The following is a 17881-nucleotide window of genomic DNA, read 5'->3' as shown; positions in this document are numbered from 1 at the left end:
AGTACATGGTTTGATTTAAGGTGTATTCCCCCATGCCCTTGTCCTGAAAATTGCCTTTAAGCTCACCTTGTTTTGATGTCGAAGGTTTTAATGACTCAGGATCAATGTATGTTGACAAAGGAACAACCTCACGATTACTGGGAATGATGGTCTTAGTTTTTGATTTCAGGTTATTGCAGTATATGAATGGATTAGGATCGCCATTAACTGTTACTTCCACTCCATTATGAGGAAACTTAATGCATTGGTGATATGTAGATGGGACTGCTCTCATTTCATGAATCCAAGGACGTCCTAGTAATATGTTATAAGTGAGATCTAAATCCAGGACTTGACAAACCACATCCTTTGTAACTAGCCCAACTCTGAGAGGTAAGGTGACTGTGCCCTTGGATGAATGCTCTTTGTCATCATATGCCTTAATGGTGATTTGATTTGTAGAATTCACAACTTTGTCAGAATATCCCAATTGTGTAATAGTGCTCAATGTGAAAATCTTTAGACCTACTCCTCCATCTATCAAGACTCTTTTTATTCGATGTTTGTGTATGAAGGCTTCAATGTGTAATGGTGCATTATGTGGATGACTTACGGAGTCATCATCAGCTTCTATGAATGTAAGTGAATGTGGAATGGAAAGGTATCCCACCATGGCTTGAAACTAGTCCACGTTCAGATCAGTAGGAACAACAGTATCTCTCAAGATTTTGTCAAGAATGGCTTTATGTGTGGGAGATATGCGTAAAAGCTCAAGAATGGAGATTAGCACGGGTGTCTTCCCTAATTGTTCTACAAGGTCATACTCAAGTTTGGTTGATGAGTAGGTGGTGTTCTTGGCTAGAGAACCTTGCAATGTGATTTTACCTCAGCAGGTTGTGACATTACATTCAGAGGTAGGTTCAGAAGAAGATCCAACACCTTTTAGGACAATCTTGGGTCTCTGGGTAGAATTATCAGATGTTTTGTCCTTGATGATAATGGTAGAGACATAATTGTCCATCGAGATGTGATTGATAGTTGAATCATAGTTGTAGGATGCTTTGGTATAGTTGGTTTGATCCTCTGTGGATTTAGCTTTTCCCTTATCATGTTTTGGGAATGGTTCCTTAAACATCTCATGTTCTTGATTGGATGAGTGTCCTTCAATCTCAATATCACCTCTATCAATGAGATCTTGTATGATGTTCTTCAGTCAATGACAATTTCCTGTCTTATGACCCTTGCTCTTATGAAATTGACAATACTCATCATCATTCCACCAATTCGGCTTAACCTTTGGTTCATATGGAGTTAAATCTGGAATAGTGATTACCTTGTTTGCCACTAGCTTTTTGAAAACTAACTCAAGTGGTTCTCCCAATGGGGTGTACTTCCTTCATGATCTAGAAGTTGTTTGAGTATTCACTTGAATGTTTGTAGAACTTGATCCCAAAAAGATGAATTTGGGTCGCACTATGTTGGCATTAACAACACCATCATTGACTATACTCTTGTTTTTGTTCCAGAATCTCGGCTTGTCTTTTCCCTTAAAGTCATCTTTGTTTTCCTTGAATATCTTAATGACTTCTTGTTAAATTAGGACCTTTTTTGTTGCTAAGCCTTTTTCAATGACATCCTTAAAGGTGGACAAACAAGCTTTCCTTAAGTCATAGCCAATCTCTTTGTTAACATTCTGGGTGAACATTTCTACCATTTGTTTTTGTGGAATTTCACAAGAGCATCTACTGGCTAGATTTCTCTATCTTTGTAAAAATGATGCAAAAGACTCTCCCTCTTTTTGCTTGGTGTTGCACAAAGTAGTGACTGATATGTCTGTCTCTATGTTGTAGGAGAAATGTTGGATAAATGCCTCTGCTAAGTCACCCCAAGACTTAATTCTGGGTGGAAGTTGGGAGAACCATTCCATAACTTGATCACCTAGGCTTTGTGGGAATAATCTCATCAAATATGTCTCTTCTGCTGCTACCTCAATGCAAGTTGTGAAAAACTATCTTATGTGTGCCTTAGGATCCCCTTTTCCTCTATACTTATCAAATTTAGGCATCACAAAGTGTGTAGGAAATGGAGGCATTGGAATGCTCTTGTCAAATGGATAAGGACATATGTCTCTCATTGTGTATGTTGGCTTCGGTGTATTTATGTCCTCCATTTTCTTTTGTAAGTCCCTGATTTGTTGTTCCAAATTGCTCTTAGGTGGAGATCGACTTCTTGGACCATACCCCATGTTTGAGGCACCAATTGGAGGAGGAGCATGTTGCATATATGGATGATATTGATCATACACATGTTCATATGGAGGAGGTCTATAGTGATGCTACGTATATGGACCACTTGGTATAGATTCATGTTGAGGAACACCATATCTATTTTGTACATGTATACCATACTCTACATCCATGTCATGTTCTAATGTGTTGCCCCCAAATTTGACGCGGGGTTTCCTTGTGTCCAAATTTTGAGCATGCCTTTGAATATGTAATTGCTTTGGTGGTTGATCCTTAGCATTGATATGTGATTGAGCATATCTATCTGTATAAGACTTCCATAATGGTTTGCAAAGGTGAGTATCATATGCTTGACCATGTGTGTATGGGACCTCTAGTTTCTGAAATAGAGATGATGGTGATTCATGTACCATATGTGGTCCTCTATTGCCTCCACTATTAGGCCTTCCTTGATCCATGTTGGAGTGAGTTTGTTGCAAAGGTCTATTTTCTATTATTTGAGACATGTCAAAATCATGAGGTATCTTGGCTCCACTTTGTGCCATCATTTGTAAGAAGTATTGTCTATCCCTCCTCATTATTTCCTCAACCAATCGATTGAAATGGGGATTCATAATGGATTCTTCCACATCTGCTGAATGTACAAAAAAGTTGTCCATATTGTCATTGTGTGTTGCATTGTTGTTTGTAGTGTCCATGTTCTCAACATTTGGAATGTTTCTATGGGCATTCATGTCAGGTAATGTGGTATGATCAGAATTGAAAAAGATATCATTGTCATACTCATAAGAACTCATGTTTGCAGACTCTTGAACCTCTTTAGTTTCTCTCCTAGATTTTTGAAGATGGGTTTCAACCATGAACTAGGTATTGAACAAGATGTGTGAGACTAGATGAAAAATGGAAAAAGTATGGAAGACCAAGAGTTGGATGGAATGTAAATGAATCTGAGGTGTACTTGCAATGTCCAAAGTGTAAGACCAAGTATGTATGTAGTAGAGTAGGTGTGACTTCCTAAGAGAGGATAGTTTCTCTTGATGAGGTAAGTTGACCTTGACTCTAAGTAAGACCAAATGAGACCCAAAGGTAAGAAACCTTGATGAGGGCCCACCTAGCAAGATGTTGTTGTATGTAGTATGTTGACAAAGTATGATGAGGACAAGCAAGTGACCTTTTGACTCAAGTTTAGACAATTGTGAATGTAAAGTGAGATGTGAAGCAATGATGGACTTTGTGAGACCCAAGACAGGTTGAATGCTAAATGAAACCTTGAAGAAATGACCTCGGAAGCTCAAGAATTCCGAAACTGACTGTGTTTGTTTGCTGGACTATAACAGTTTTTTTTTTCAATTCTAAACACAAACGTGCTTGTACACTTCACAGACGTGGTTTCTTGACACAGACATGGCTCTGTTCAACATAGATGCACCTATGAGATTTTATGAAAATTTCAATGTTGATTCTGGGAACACAAACATGATTTTTCTCTTCACAGATGCGGTAATACAACACAGACGCTATTATGTCAGACATAGACGCGTTTCTACAAAATTTGTGCAATTTTTTCCAATCTGTGAAGTTGTTTTGTTGTGACCAAATCTGACTGTTTGACTATTTTTCATGACAAGAGGACACAATGTTGATGAGGACTCAATGTTTGCAAGTGTCTGGACTCAAAATGACTCCAAGAAAAGTGTGTTGTTTGATGTAAAAATGTTTTGCATACACTTGAAGACACAAAAGACACAATGTTTTGTTGTTTGGTCTTGAATGTTTTGAATGTTTAAAATAAGTCAAGCACAATTCTTAAGGCTGGCCAACACAATAGTTGTTGATCCCACATGGGGTTTTACCCCCAAGGCTACGCTATTCAGAGTGAATACTTAGATGCTTGACCTCACTGGCTCCACCCTCGACACTCACTTCTTGGGTCAGCCAAGCATCAGTCCCCACAAAAACTCCCCATGGAAAACTTTGTATCTCTACTAAGAACCATATGTGTGTGGGCCGCTACTAGAGGTCCGACCTCCTGCCCCAACAACTAGAAGGATTTGGGCTTCTAAAAAAAAAAGGTGCTAGTAAGGGCATCCACTCATGTGGCCATACATGCAGCATTTTCAGCTCTATAAATACAGAAGGCTCCCAGCCAGTAGGGGTTATGCCCTACAGCTAATCAAATAAATTTGATCAAACGGGTTTATGGGGAGACATAGTGTCAATATGAACTAATGAGCACATGTTATCCATAGTTTTCACCATGAATACATTTGTTTAAAGTGGTTTGGAAGAGGTGGGTTTTCCTTGCTACCACTTGGGTTGTTCTCTTCTCACTAGTAGTCCTAATGACCACACGGGAAGACAGGCCCTCTAAAGATTAAACAAAAAAAGCCTATTGCTCAAGACACAAAAGATAATGATTCAATTTTAGTGCACCAATTGAAGTGTTTTCTAGTCTATGAAAACAAGGCACACAATAAAAAATCCAAAAACCCTTGCCAAGGACCTACAACAAAGAGTGGTTAGTAGTTTGGATTGTTTGAAATAATCACCCCTTCCTCCAAGCACACAAGTTAGGTAAATTTTAAACCCAAAAGACTTTGTGAAAATAGGGGCCTTCAACCAAATGATTTAGCTTTCAAGACAAGCTGCACCAATTTTGTTAGCTAGATCTGAAAATGTTAGCCCAAAATAAACTAGATCTGAAACCCTAAATGCAAAATCTGAAAATTGAATCAATAAAAACCCAAAATTTGAAACTGGTGAACACAGACGTGATTACCCTCACCATAGATGTGACTTCGTGACACAGACGCGATTACCCTCAACACAGACGTGACTTCATGACACAAACATGGTTCTGTGAGACACAGATGCGGCTAAAAACACCGCAGACGCGACTTAATAACACAAACGCATTTTCTCAGAACCTGCAAAATAAAATACTACCAGTAACATAGACATGATTCCAGAAGTCACAAACGCACCAAAAAAACAAAAACGCGATCCGAAAGTGCACAGACGCGGGTATATCAAAATGTTGTCGAAAACGTCAGATCTGCAACTTCAAAATACAAAATCTGTAACAAGGATGTTAAATGCAAAAGGGACAAGAGTCCCATCGAGCATGCCAAAATGTATATGGTGAAAATGGATAACAATAATAACAATATTGAAAGGCTAAATGAATTCAACCACAAAACCCTAGCCTAACAACAACAAAGATCCACCATAACATATGAAGATTACCTAAGACAATGCAAATCAAATGAAATCACAAAGATTATACCATCACATGTCCAATAGGGTTTTGATCTCCATTCTTCCTATCTCCATTGATCTTGCTTGATATATTTGCTCTCAGATTTTATGTGCACAAGAGCTCAACAAAGAACGGAATGTGGTTGTAAGTAGGATCGTAGTGTAGTCAATTGCATAAAAGTTGATTAGGATGCATTGAACGATTAGGGTTTGATAATGAAGAAAGCATCTCCTTATATAGAAGACACAATAAGAAATGGAGGGATAAGATTGAGAGGTGTAAAAGGAGGTCGGCTATGAGAGGGTAGGTAAAAGAAATAATAAAATAATGAAAGGGGTAGGTAGTGTATGAATTAAGAGATGAATGACATGTGTCATGGGTGGAAAAGGTTAATGAATTAATTAAATAAATAAAGATTTATTTAATTAATAGAAGAAGTGAGATCAATTAAATAAATAAGATATTTATTTAATTTAGGAAAGGATAATTTAAATAAATAAATGTATTTATTTAAATGAGAAATAAGGCTAGAAGAGGATAAATGAATTAATTAAATAAATAAAGATTTATTTAATTAATAAAAGAATTAGGCTTAGATAATTAAATAAATAAAATTTATTTAATTAGACTGGACAATTTTGGGTGTCTATAGACATGATTCCTTTTTCTCCTTAAAAAGATATTCAACCTCCATCTCCGAATCATAAGCTGCATAAACATGTGATAGTTTTACTTCTATTCGTGTTCTTGCTCCTCTTTCTCTAAACTTTGATGAAGAAATGGGTGAAAATGTTATTCATAATGGTAATACAACTCCTAATGCTTCTGATAGTGAGTATGAGTATGTTGATGTAGACAAACATTTATCGGATGAGTTTGCACAAACCCTAATCCTAGCTCCTAGAATTGAACAAAGTGACTTAGAACATGAGCCTAGTATTTGTTTGGATCTTGTGATAGCTCCATCTGCTATGCTCAATATAGCTCATCTGGCATGCTGCTCACCTTCCTGAAATAGTGATCAACAAGATTAGGAGGTGGATGTCGTGATAGATTAGCAATATTAGTGCTATAGATATTTCTCTCTCTCTTTTCTTTCTCTTCTGTAACAATTCTTCTATGTGTATATCTGTTCTTCTATTGTTCCCTTAATGTCTACTTGGGGACGATACAAAGCAATGAGATCTTTTCTTGGTTTCTTTCATATTGACTCTAAAGACATCCTCTTTTCCCTTTCATCTAAGGTAGTGTCCTTCTTTGGGGAATGAAGATTATTATATGCATATACATACATGATATACATGATTTATCAAACAACATATTGACCCCAAGGAAAGTGACACTACCTCATGTTTTGTGTTCATTATCCTTGGATTTATTCCTTGATTGGGGGCTAAATCCTTGCAATAAAATGATCCTTCCTTCTCTCTCTTGGGTGTATCCTACCTTAAAGAAATTTCTTTGGATAAGGTGTGTGCGATCTCTTTAACATGGGGGCATACACTCCGCTCATACTTTCCTTCTTGTGATACTTAGAATTACTTAGTGAAATTTGTTTTTTCTTTGTGATCTTTAATATCCTTGCTTTCATGACTCATAGTGAAGGGAACCTTGCTACTTGCAGTCATGGTTCTCCCCTTCTTGATCTTCCCTTTTACTTTGTCAATTGAAGTCATAAGATCCTAAGTCCACTAGGGGCTTGGGGCATCTTGCCTCCTTGATGTGGTAAAAGTTTTTCAATCTTGTTTCCTTGTACTTTACTAACATTATTGGCATATGCTTATACTCCTGGTTAAGTGGAGGTTAAATCTAGTGTCATGAAATTGCAACCCTAGTAATTTTTTGACTGCATTAGGGTCCTCACACATGCAAAATAAAATCCTCTAGCCTGATCAGAGATAAAATATTGCTCATCTTGCAGAAACAACTTCTTCCTTGGCCTCTACATCACCCCGACCACATTCTGCCTTGGAGAAAGGTGTAGGATAAGGGCATGGCACCACTGTCCCCCCTTGGATAGGGGCGTGGCACCCCCATCCCTACCCTATTTTGGGGGAGGACCCTTCCTAGAGCAGGCATTGTAGGTTGTGCCTCAGAGAAGGGTGAGAACTACTTATCCAACCATGATAGGAACAAGAATAACCATACCCAACTAAACAACCAATCATCGCAATGGTAGAGTCAATACAAGAAGATTGTTAACTGTAAGCTCAAGTAACTTAAATAATAAATGTATCACATATGGAGTGATAAGATTGAAAACAACATTCACAATCATCCAATTACTTGTTTAATGAAAGCAGAGTATTTTGCATGTGCTGAATTTGGAAAGATGATTTTGGTTTCATCAAATTTGAACAAAGATCGAGTAATATCAGAAATACACTTTCAATTATTATTATCATTATTTTTCAATTTGGGTTATTTCTTTGACATGGATATGTTCTATTTTAGGGGCATAATAAATATAATCTTTTACTTCACAACCAACAATCAAGGCAATAATTTTTAGTGAAATTCTTGTAAAAGACAAAACCCATGATACTAATTATTAAGAAACTTTAAGATAGATCAACATTAATTCCATTATTTTAAAACCCACACATATTTGCTTTTCTTCACAACTCATATACAAGAAGGTCATCATTAATCACATGGAACTTATATCTATGTCTTAAACAACCCTTCTGCACATATATATTAGTACAATAACATAGTTTATTTATTACAACATAACATTCCAACTATTATATGATAAGCTTGTCACATAGACTTTAGGATGACCACATATAGTTTTATTCATCATTTGCAGTTGCAAGGGTTGCAGGTGCAACTATCTCCATAGTTGCATCCATTCTTCCTAGCCACCCTCATTTATTCATAAAACCCACATTTTTAGCTATAGAACCCACTATTCAATACAACTTGGAATCATTTTTTAGATCTAAAGATCATTAGGTATATGAAAAAACTAAAAAAATAACTTATCCCATGTCAGAAGCAGTGACAAAAAACACATGGACCTCTACAACATTCTCTTGGAAGGCCTAGCACCTGAATCATAGTAAACCATTCCCATTTTATAAAATAAACAAAACTCACAATCCGATATTCTCCATTGAATTCAAATAGATAAAAAAATAAAGCCATTAACCAAAGTTATGAGCAGGAAGTTATGTTGCCCTCCACAACCATGGCCACAGTTGCAGTTTACACCACACCCACAATTTCCACCACATTAGGACATCTTCACCACAACAAAAGACAAAAATACCAGACATAAATCTGCAATACCCAAAATCACAGGACTCTAGATGAAATAAAAGCTCATTACCGCAAGGGGTATTTATTGAAAAACTCATAGAACAAGCAATTATTGTTGAAACAAGCACACATTGGGGACCATCCATGTGGCATCCAAATATGTTTATACCTTATAAAAAATGCATTAATACAATGTTAATAGGTTCTTCTTAATCCAGTTATTTTCTTCCAACTTGTTGTAATTCTATTAGATGGAACTTTAATTCTACCTTACAAAAAACTAGTTAACCAGATCACACATAGAAAAGAGAGCTACTTTGATAAATTAGAAATATCCTTGATAATCTGAATTAAATGAATAGGAAAATAATGTAATGGAGACAACCATATAACATTTTATCATCCACAACTAACAAATAACTAGGAACAAGAAACTTGGATTCTTCTATTATAGTTTGCCATTGTAAATAAAGTACAAAATTTTCCTGGTACTACTATTGCCTATATATATTTCTTATTATTTTTTCTTCACAGTCTTGGTTTCTCCCTTATATATCAAAATTGGGAGAAGTAACAAACTTCAGACTGTTATATTCCAACCCATTATAACTAAATATAATTATGCATAATTAAATGAGAGTTAATTAAAACATTAAAAAGTTTTTTGGGACAGTTTTTGTTAACATGTATTAAAAGAAAAACGTCATTGTGAATTATGAAGATAGTCGATAAATACAAGTAAGCCCCTTATCATGATATTTGCAAGTAGAAACTCGTGGCCAGTGGGTCGAGCAAGGTTCTACTTTAAGTTGGGCGTGCTCCACATCTACCAGTTGGCTTTCTAAGGTACTTAATCTCCCAAGGCCTTCAAATATATGGTCTCCCATTAGTACACTTCATAGTCGCTTGGTCATTTGAAGCTCTGGGCAGCATGCATGTTCATAAAGTGATCTCTCCATTTTCTATCTGCCATTGCTCTCACCTCTATAATGAACTTTGAGTAACCACCATCTAATGCTATGATCCTGTCCTAAAAAAAATTGAAGCTTTGAATGTTCATGTCCTTTTCCTTCTTCATGTGTGTTATAACCTTTGGCACCATTTGACAGAAGTCAATTATCCAATCAGTGAAATCTTTAATGTGTTTTTCTTTGGCAACAATATGAGGTATAGTCCAGTACTAGATAATATGAAAGGAAATATGAGGTATAGTCTAGTGCTAGAAAGTATGAAAGGAATCAATTTTGGCCCTCACTTTCTGCTCTTCGCTAGAGACATACCTACAATATTTAGTGATTGTGCTTATTATTTTCTCGGTCTCTTTTATTGTAGGAGGGGCATCAAGATCTCTTTGTGTTACCTTGCGCAGAGTGACTAAAGTGAGATATGTTGGTTGCCATCTTTTTGATAAAGCTTCTAGTTTAGGTTTATTCTTCTAAAGTGTGTTCAACATTTTCAATAAAGACTCATAGCCCTATAAACTTCATCCAACTTGTCAATGATGAGTTTTACTTTGTGTGTAAGTATTTATTCAAAAGTGTTTACAATATGTTGTGGTATTTTCTGCAAAACCTCTTCATTAGCCATTTTTAGTTTCTTGATTTTTTTTTCATACTTCTGCTTCTCCTCATTTCATCCTTTACCATCCTTAGTGTTGTCTATTGTCTTAGGTGTAGCATGTTTGTGCAGGACGATGGCTTTGGTTTAGCTATCAAGCTATCCTTTTGTTTTGTCTTTCAACATAGCATTTTGAACATACAACCTGTTAATTTCATCATTCATCTCCACTTGCCCCTTTTTTAAAGTTTACCCTTGCAACTAGTATCTCAGATTTTTGGGTTATACCCTATACTACTAAATCCCTCTTCAGAATCAAATTTTTCTACTAGCATGGGGTCTTCCTGTTGCCTCACTTAATCTATCAAAAACATTTTTTTCAGTGTCATTCCTAGAACAATTAATGTATTACTCTTCATAACAATTTCTCTTGCTTCTACAAGAGTAATAAGTATTTCATCAAACTTTATTTCTTTGAAAGTTTGGGAAACTACTTCCTCATGTTTAGATTCATTGACACCCATTAGATTCATTTGTTTTCTCTCTTCGACCTCCTTCATCTTTATCTTCACCCAAAAATCCTTGAATTCAAGAGTATTGATGAAATCATCATCTTCTTTGAACTGCATTGATATAGCTACCCTTTCATACGCTTCATTTAATGGCTCTGCCCCTTCTTTTTCTTGAGCTTCATAGCCATGTGTTTCTTCTTCATACCTTGTGGAGCCATTTGTGGTTGTTCTTCCCCTTCATTGTCCTTTAGGATCTTTATTGCACTGATGGCATCATTAGTTTCACCTCCTCCTTCTGAATCTTCATATGGAAGTAAGGGCTCAGGGTCATCTTTCTTTGCCTTTTTGCTAGGGTCAAGACATGTGAGGATACTTGAAATGATTATTCATCTGACACTTCATGAATTATAACCCCTTGGGGTTTCTTTGGAGATAATTTGGCCTTCTTCATCCTTGATTCTTCATTCGACACCTCATGAATTGAACTAATAATTTGGCTATGACTCCTCTTTTAATAAAAGCTACCCCACCTTTTGGATGGATCTCTCCCCCCAAGGAGTAATTGTATATCTCCCACCTTTAGAAGATAAAGAGGCCATCGACAAATATCTCCCACCCAACCTTAGCCATTCGTTGGAGTGATCGATCTCTCTCTCCCTGGAGTAATTGTATCTCTCCCACCTTTAGAAAAGAGAGAGGCTTAAAAGTGTATGACGATGCTATATCAGATTACTATGCAACATGGCCAACATCCCTAGATGTTTTCTCTACAGCCAAACCCCAACCCCCCCATCTATATTTTATCTAGGCCAAACCTTTCCCCTACCCCACCCCCTTCTATTTGGAGGAAAGGCAAGTCAGGGGGCCACCCCCAAAAACATTTATTTTTATAAAAGGTTATCGCCCCACCCCAGAGATTTGATGCTGGAAAGGACCCCAACAACATAATCTACCAACTACCAATTAATTAATTAGCTTGATATCCCTTTCAAATAGTAGGGTCCCCTAAAATCCTATAGTAGGGGCCCTCCCACAATTAATCTACCTCTTTATTAATCAGTGAATTAATACACTTGCTAGAATAAGCTCTAATAAGGGGGGGGGCCCACTAGCTATATCTCCCACCCATCCCACTATAGATTGCACCATAGTGAGATCTAGGTGAGGGGAATTTTCTAGAACTATAGTTTCTCACCCAGAAAACTTGGCTGGGCCCTATGATTCGGGTGGGTGGGAATAGTAAAGTTTCAAAATGTTTACTATTCCCTCCAACAATTAATCTAACATAGTAAGGTGGGCCCCTACTATTCTATGCTAGAGGATATAGTTTCCACTACCTCCTCCCGAGAACCCTATGATTCCCTAGGGTTCTAGCCAACCCCTTTCTTCAAATAAATAGCTCGAACCCCATAACTATAATTCCTAATACCTATAATCCCCACCATGGTTTTCACTCAGGAATTTTATCTATTCTCACCCACCCCCTACCATTCTATAGGTAGGTAGTAGATTAGTTGTAAAGTTCTGATCTTAGTTCTGAGCCTAAATGTTGGAGGATATAGTAGGGGCCCACCCACCCTGCATGCATGTTGGTTCATCAGGGAGGGAACTTTCCCTTAGAATAGTAGGAACCCACCCAATCTAATCATTCAACCTCCCAACTATAGTTCTAACTATCCCTATATTCCCACCAATTAAAATTACCCTTAGGCTATTTGGGTGGGTGGGAATCATAGGGTTCCTAGGTTGGGTATTTAATTGTTCCGGGGACTATAGTTAGGAGATATCCATTGGGGGGTTATATTTATCCTAATTCCCCACTCTACAGTTCATTGAGAACTAGTTGTAAAAGGTAGAGATCAATCTCAAGCATAAAACATCTACATATCGATCTCTATGTTTTGTTGCAGATCGATTCAAGGCACAAAAGTTATGCAGATCAATCCGAGCACAAAAGTTATGTAGATCAATCTCTTGTTGCTGTAGATCGATCTCTCCTCAATGTTAATTGGGTAGACATGTTACAAGAAGAGGTAGGGGCCCACATAAAGATTTGGTTTACTCTTGGTGGACAAAGGGAGGGGTGGAATCATCCTAGCAGCTTCTGCAACATATCTAAATGCTTTGATGCCATGTATGGTGCTACCCCTACCTTTCCAACCATCTGACCGAACTCGATCCAACCAACACTAACTAGAGTTCTCCAAGGGAACCTTCACCTCCTTATATTCAAGCTATTTGGAGGGTGTGAGGTGTACAATTGTGCCCATGATAGATGCTAGGTAGCCAAATACGAACTGCTAAACCCCTCTTACTACTTTCCAAAGAGGATTCCTTGCTGATAGATAAGGCCATTTATTTCTATGATCACAAAGGTGTCAATCAAATTGATCTGTCTCCAAGAAGAGACTAACCAAGTGAGTATGATTTTGTTCCAGTCCACCTACCTACTTCCCCCCAACCATGTAGTAGGGCTCAAAAATCTTGGCATCCTTGATGGGCGCATGTAACTAACATGATGCATAATGCCTTGATTGAGCTATGCATACTATCTACATAACATGATGGTAGCCATCTCTTAATCCTTATGTCATCCCAGTGCTCGATCTTCCCCACACTATAGATTCTAGATAGGCTGCCTCTAGCAATATAGTCACACCGAACCCCTACATAGTAGAGCTTGGAATACGATAATGGAATTGAAAGTACTTGAGATTCCTAGAGGTTGTTAGAGAAGCTTCCTTGACTGGTGTGGTAGATCAAGAAAACAATAGTGGCAACTGTAGTAGAGGATTAGTATGCAACAAAAATCCAAGGACGCATACCTAGACAGAAGCTAAGCTCCCACTCACAATGACCCATATAGCAAGCTACACCTCTTATCTTGCCTGTAGGGTGGAAGTGTAGAACAATTAGCTCATAGGGACCACCACTGTACAACCATTCATCAATGAAAGCTGCTCCCTAGATGAGATAGAAATGTAGACAAATAGTTGAAGGAAAGAAAGAGAAGAACTGTTATATTATGTATTAAATCTAGTAGTTTGTGTAAACCTCTCTATCCCATACACTGCCACAGGGAAGAACCAATGCATTCCAATATAGCAGTAAACTAGAGTTCATACTTTTCTCTCCATACAACACTATGATCGCTGATAGGAACTATAGTCTGAAAATAGTACTAGTGGAGATTATGTGGCATTAGTGAATTAATTCATGGCTATAGAATTATAGGGGCTTAGCTTGTCCCTACTATTTTAAGGGCCCTACAATTATATGGGGCTATAATAAGAGGAGAATGATGCTACTACTTGATTAAAACTATAGTAGTTGATGCACCATCATTATAAAACTAATAAGAGAGCTAGCCTAAACCTATTAAAGTAGAGGGGAGGGAGTCAAGCTCAAGAATCAATCGTAGCCTAGCAGGGAACCCTATGATACCCACCCACCCTGCATTGGCAATAGGAGGCTATAATTAGCAAGATGATTAATTCTCCTACTCTAGCAGATTAATTAATCCTGGGAGGGAATATTATTGAGCATGTGCATCAAAAAATGAGATATTGTAGAGTTTCTCAATAGTAGTTCATGGATGAGAAACTATCCTCCCTCGAGGACTAGAATAGAAAACTCCCTTTCCAAATGATGCTAAGAACCGATACCGTCCTACCCTTAGGTCATAGTAGGAGTACTAATCAGATATGCCACTATGATTATATCTCAGATCGATCTAAGGCTGACCTACCTTCTCTATCTATAGAGCGATGGGGTCCTGATCTATTGGACTCACAGGTCTGGTCATCCATGCGCTGACTCGACTTTGGAGGTGTGTGAACTCATGCCTAGATGTTCACTAATTGATATTGGTGGGAGGGGTTCAGGATACAAGTGATTGATGGGTTGGGTTGAACCCCTATTTTTCATATGCAGAATGATAAGCATACTTCTTTGGTTTAGAGGAATTGGTTGGCATGCTATGATAGTCAAGAGTATGCATTCAATATGGGAATGATGAGAAATAGGACCTAACGCTTATTGCCCCTATGATTCCTAAATTAGTGGGTGGGACTTAGAGTTCTTAGGTAGATGGATTTTTCTCATGGATGGAAATGAGCTCCACCCCTACTATTAACTAGAATGCAGTTGGGGGAATATGATATAAGTTTGGTCGCAATAGTTTGTCATATCTAATGAGAACTATAGTTAGTTGGTCCCTACTCTATAATGCATCCCTAACTCAATACTGATGTAGGAAAGGTTTCAAGCAAGGGGAGTATGATGTATTGACTCCTGGAAACACTCACTAGAGATAAAGCCAACTCCTCTCTATGTGGGGTTTGCTGGGGGGCATAGGACCACCCACCCTTATCTATAATTACTTCTTCCCACCCATTCTATATAGAGAAGAAATGACCTCCCACAATTTGATACCTCCTAATTTATGTTAATTTATAATGAGAATACATTAGCTTGCTAGAATACACTAGAATAAGCATTAATAATCTTGCCCATAGAATTATAGGGGGGCATCAGTTCTTTAATGATACCCTATAGAATTGGGTGGGGCACTTTAGAAGAGTAAGGGGAGCTAAAATAGTTCTAGAATTGAGGTAGTAGGGTGGGACTTTAGTTGTGGGACCACCCTCCCATAGATACTAGGTGGGGCCCTACTAGTAACTAACTAACTATAATGGGGTGGGGGCCCCTACTATCCATAGGGGATTTCACTAGGGATGGAAGAGAAAGGTGGAAGCAGTTAGGCTTATAGTAGTAGCCACCACTATGATGTATAGAACATTGATATTCACAATAGTCTTCCTAGTGTTGCATTCATTCATTCACTGCTAGAAGAGAGTGTTGTGGAGCACCTCCTCCCTATGGGTTAGTGGCAGCACCCTACTAAAACTAATAACGCCACTAAACTAAAATATAGTAGGGGGTGGGGGGGCTATTGTGTCACCTATCTATAGTATGTTGGCCATTTGGAGGAATTTATTATGTGTTGCATTGATGTTTTATCATTGATGTCAACACTAGCTGCTTTACTGATATCCTTTTGGTCCTGATAGGATGATTGGTTTCTGGCTAGTAAGATCATGATGATTTGGTATACTCTAGTATGATTTGGCTTATAGATTTGGCTTAGATATTCTATTCATGCTACTCAAATACATGTTTAGTCAGTTAGTTTTGATTTGGTGATCAGATGCTATCTTATATGCTGGTGAGATTGGTTTGTTGATCCGGTCAGGGTTTCACTGCTAGAGATTTGTTGAAGATCTTTTCATGTTATGCATAAGTGGTGTTGGTGTGGCTTCTAGTAGAGATTCAGGATAATGATGGTGATTGTGTTTGAGACTTGACTGATTGGGATTATTTCTTTAGCATGTGTGGACTTAAATTGGGTCCGGTTCTATCTAGGTTATGGATCGACTCAATGTACGTGTTGTTTGGTCTTGTCAACATGTTTTCGGGATGACTTATGGGTTTGATAATATTCTTTTGGGTTAAGATAACATGGTTTATAATTATGTAATTTGTTTATTATCTAGTGGCCAACCTTATTGTTTATGGTCAAGGGTTTGTATATATATGATGTAAGATCTCATCATAGATCATGAAGGGATGGTATGCAAGTGAATAATGTAATAGTCATTCACACAGAGAATTTTTTCAATCATAGGTGATCAAGTTGAGTTTATGTAAGAGGATTAAGTCCTCTAGTATTGAGCTTAACCAAAACTACACTCAAGCATAGGAGATGTTATTATTATAGTTCATTCTTCCTTTGGGATTGAAGTATGGATTTCTATGTATTCAGTGAGACTCCTTTTATAATGAGCAGTGTGCTCTAGGTTGTTGGCCTTCCTGCAAGTGCAAGCCCCTCAATTTGTAATCACATACTTATTGCAAAAGTATTATCTGAATGTTAGTAAGCTTCCCACCATGGTTTTTCCCTTTACTATCTTTTCCACGTGCAAGTCTTGTTGTCATGTGGATGGTATCTATTCTCTAATTGCTTGTGCTTAATTGATATATCTGTTGTTTCGGTAATTGGTTTGTGTATTCTGGTATTGATCTTATGTGCTCCAGTATTAAAGTTTTAATTTCTTAAGGTCTCAATCATCTGGTGACAACTAATTCAACCCCCCTTCTTAGTTGTCTTTTAGTTATTTGAACTATCTAACAATTGGTATCAGAGCTCTGGTCCTCTCTATAGAAGCTTAACCACTTGAGGAAGATCCTATGACATCTAATAGTTCAAGTTCATCTAGTTCATCTACAACTATCTTTTAGAGATAAATTCCTAGGCTTGATGGAACAAATTATAGAGTATGGAAGATTCAAATGGAGACTTATCTAAGATGTCTTGGTAAGGAAATTTTAGAGATCACAAAGAACAGGGTTAGTCCTTTTAATCCAGCATCTGGCAATCCTCCTCCGAAAAACTTGGATAAGGAGCTTGAGAATAATTGTAGAGCTAGAGAAGCCCTCTTGTGTACACTTTTTAATTGGCAAATAATGGGATTGACTAACAACTCATCAATAAAAGATATATGGGACAAGTTGGAGACTCTAAATAAAGGTGAGCCTACTATTAAGATTGCTAAACTTTATGGTTATCAGGTGAGATGAAAATTTGAAGATGGAAGAAGATGAAAGGATTACTGCATTCATGGAAAGGGTAAATAAATTTTTCATGGGAATTCAATGTTGTGGTGGATCTCTGAGTGAAGATGAAATAATTTCTAAAGTTATGAGAGCTTTACCATCGACATATAAGATGAAGGCTACTGCAATTAATGAATTGAGAACAATGGCTAATACTTCTGTCAATAGGGATACCTTGGTTGGGAAATTATCTCCTTTTGAGCTTGAAGAATTTGGACCTTCTAGAGCTATGAAATCTGAACCTTCTTTTCATGCATCTACATCATCAACCAACAAGCAAGATTGGTTTGCTTTGTATGCAAAGGAATTGGAAGATATGAAAAGGTAAGATGAATAATTTGAGGAACTTGAAGCCCTATTTGCTAGAAGAGTACCTAAAGGATCGGTAG

Source organism: Cryptomeria japonica, chromosome 7 (genome assembly GCF_030272615.1).
Source record: "Cryptomeria japonica chromosome 7, Sugi_1.0, whole genome shotgun sequence".
NCBI classification, from domain to species: Eukaryota; Viridiplantae; Streptophyta; class Pinopsida; order Cupressales; family Cupressaceae; genus Cryptomeria; species Cryptomeria japonica.
Note: the sequence above shows the minus strand (reverse complement) of the source record.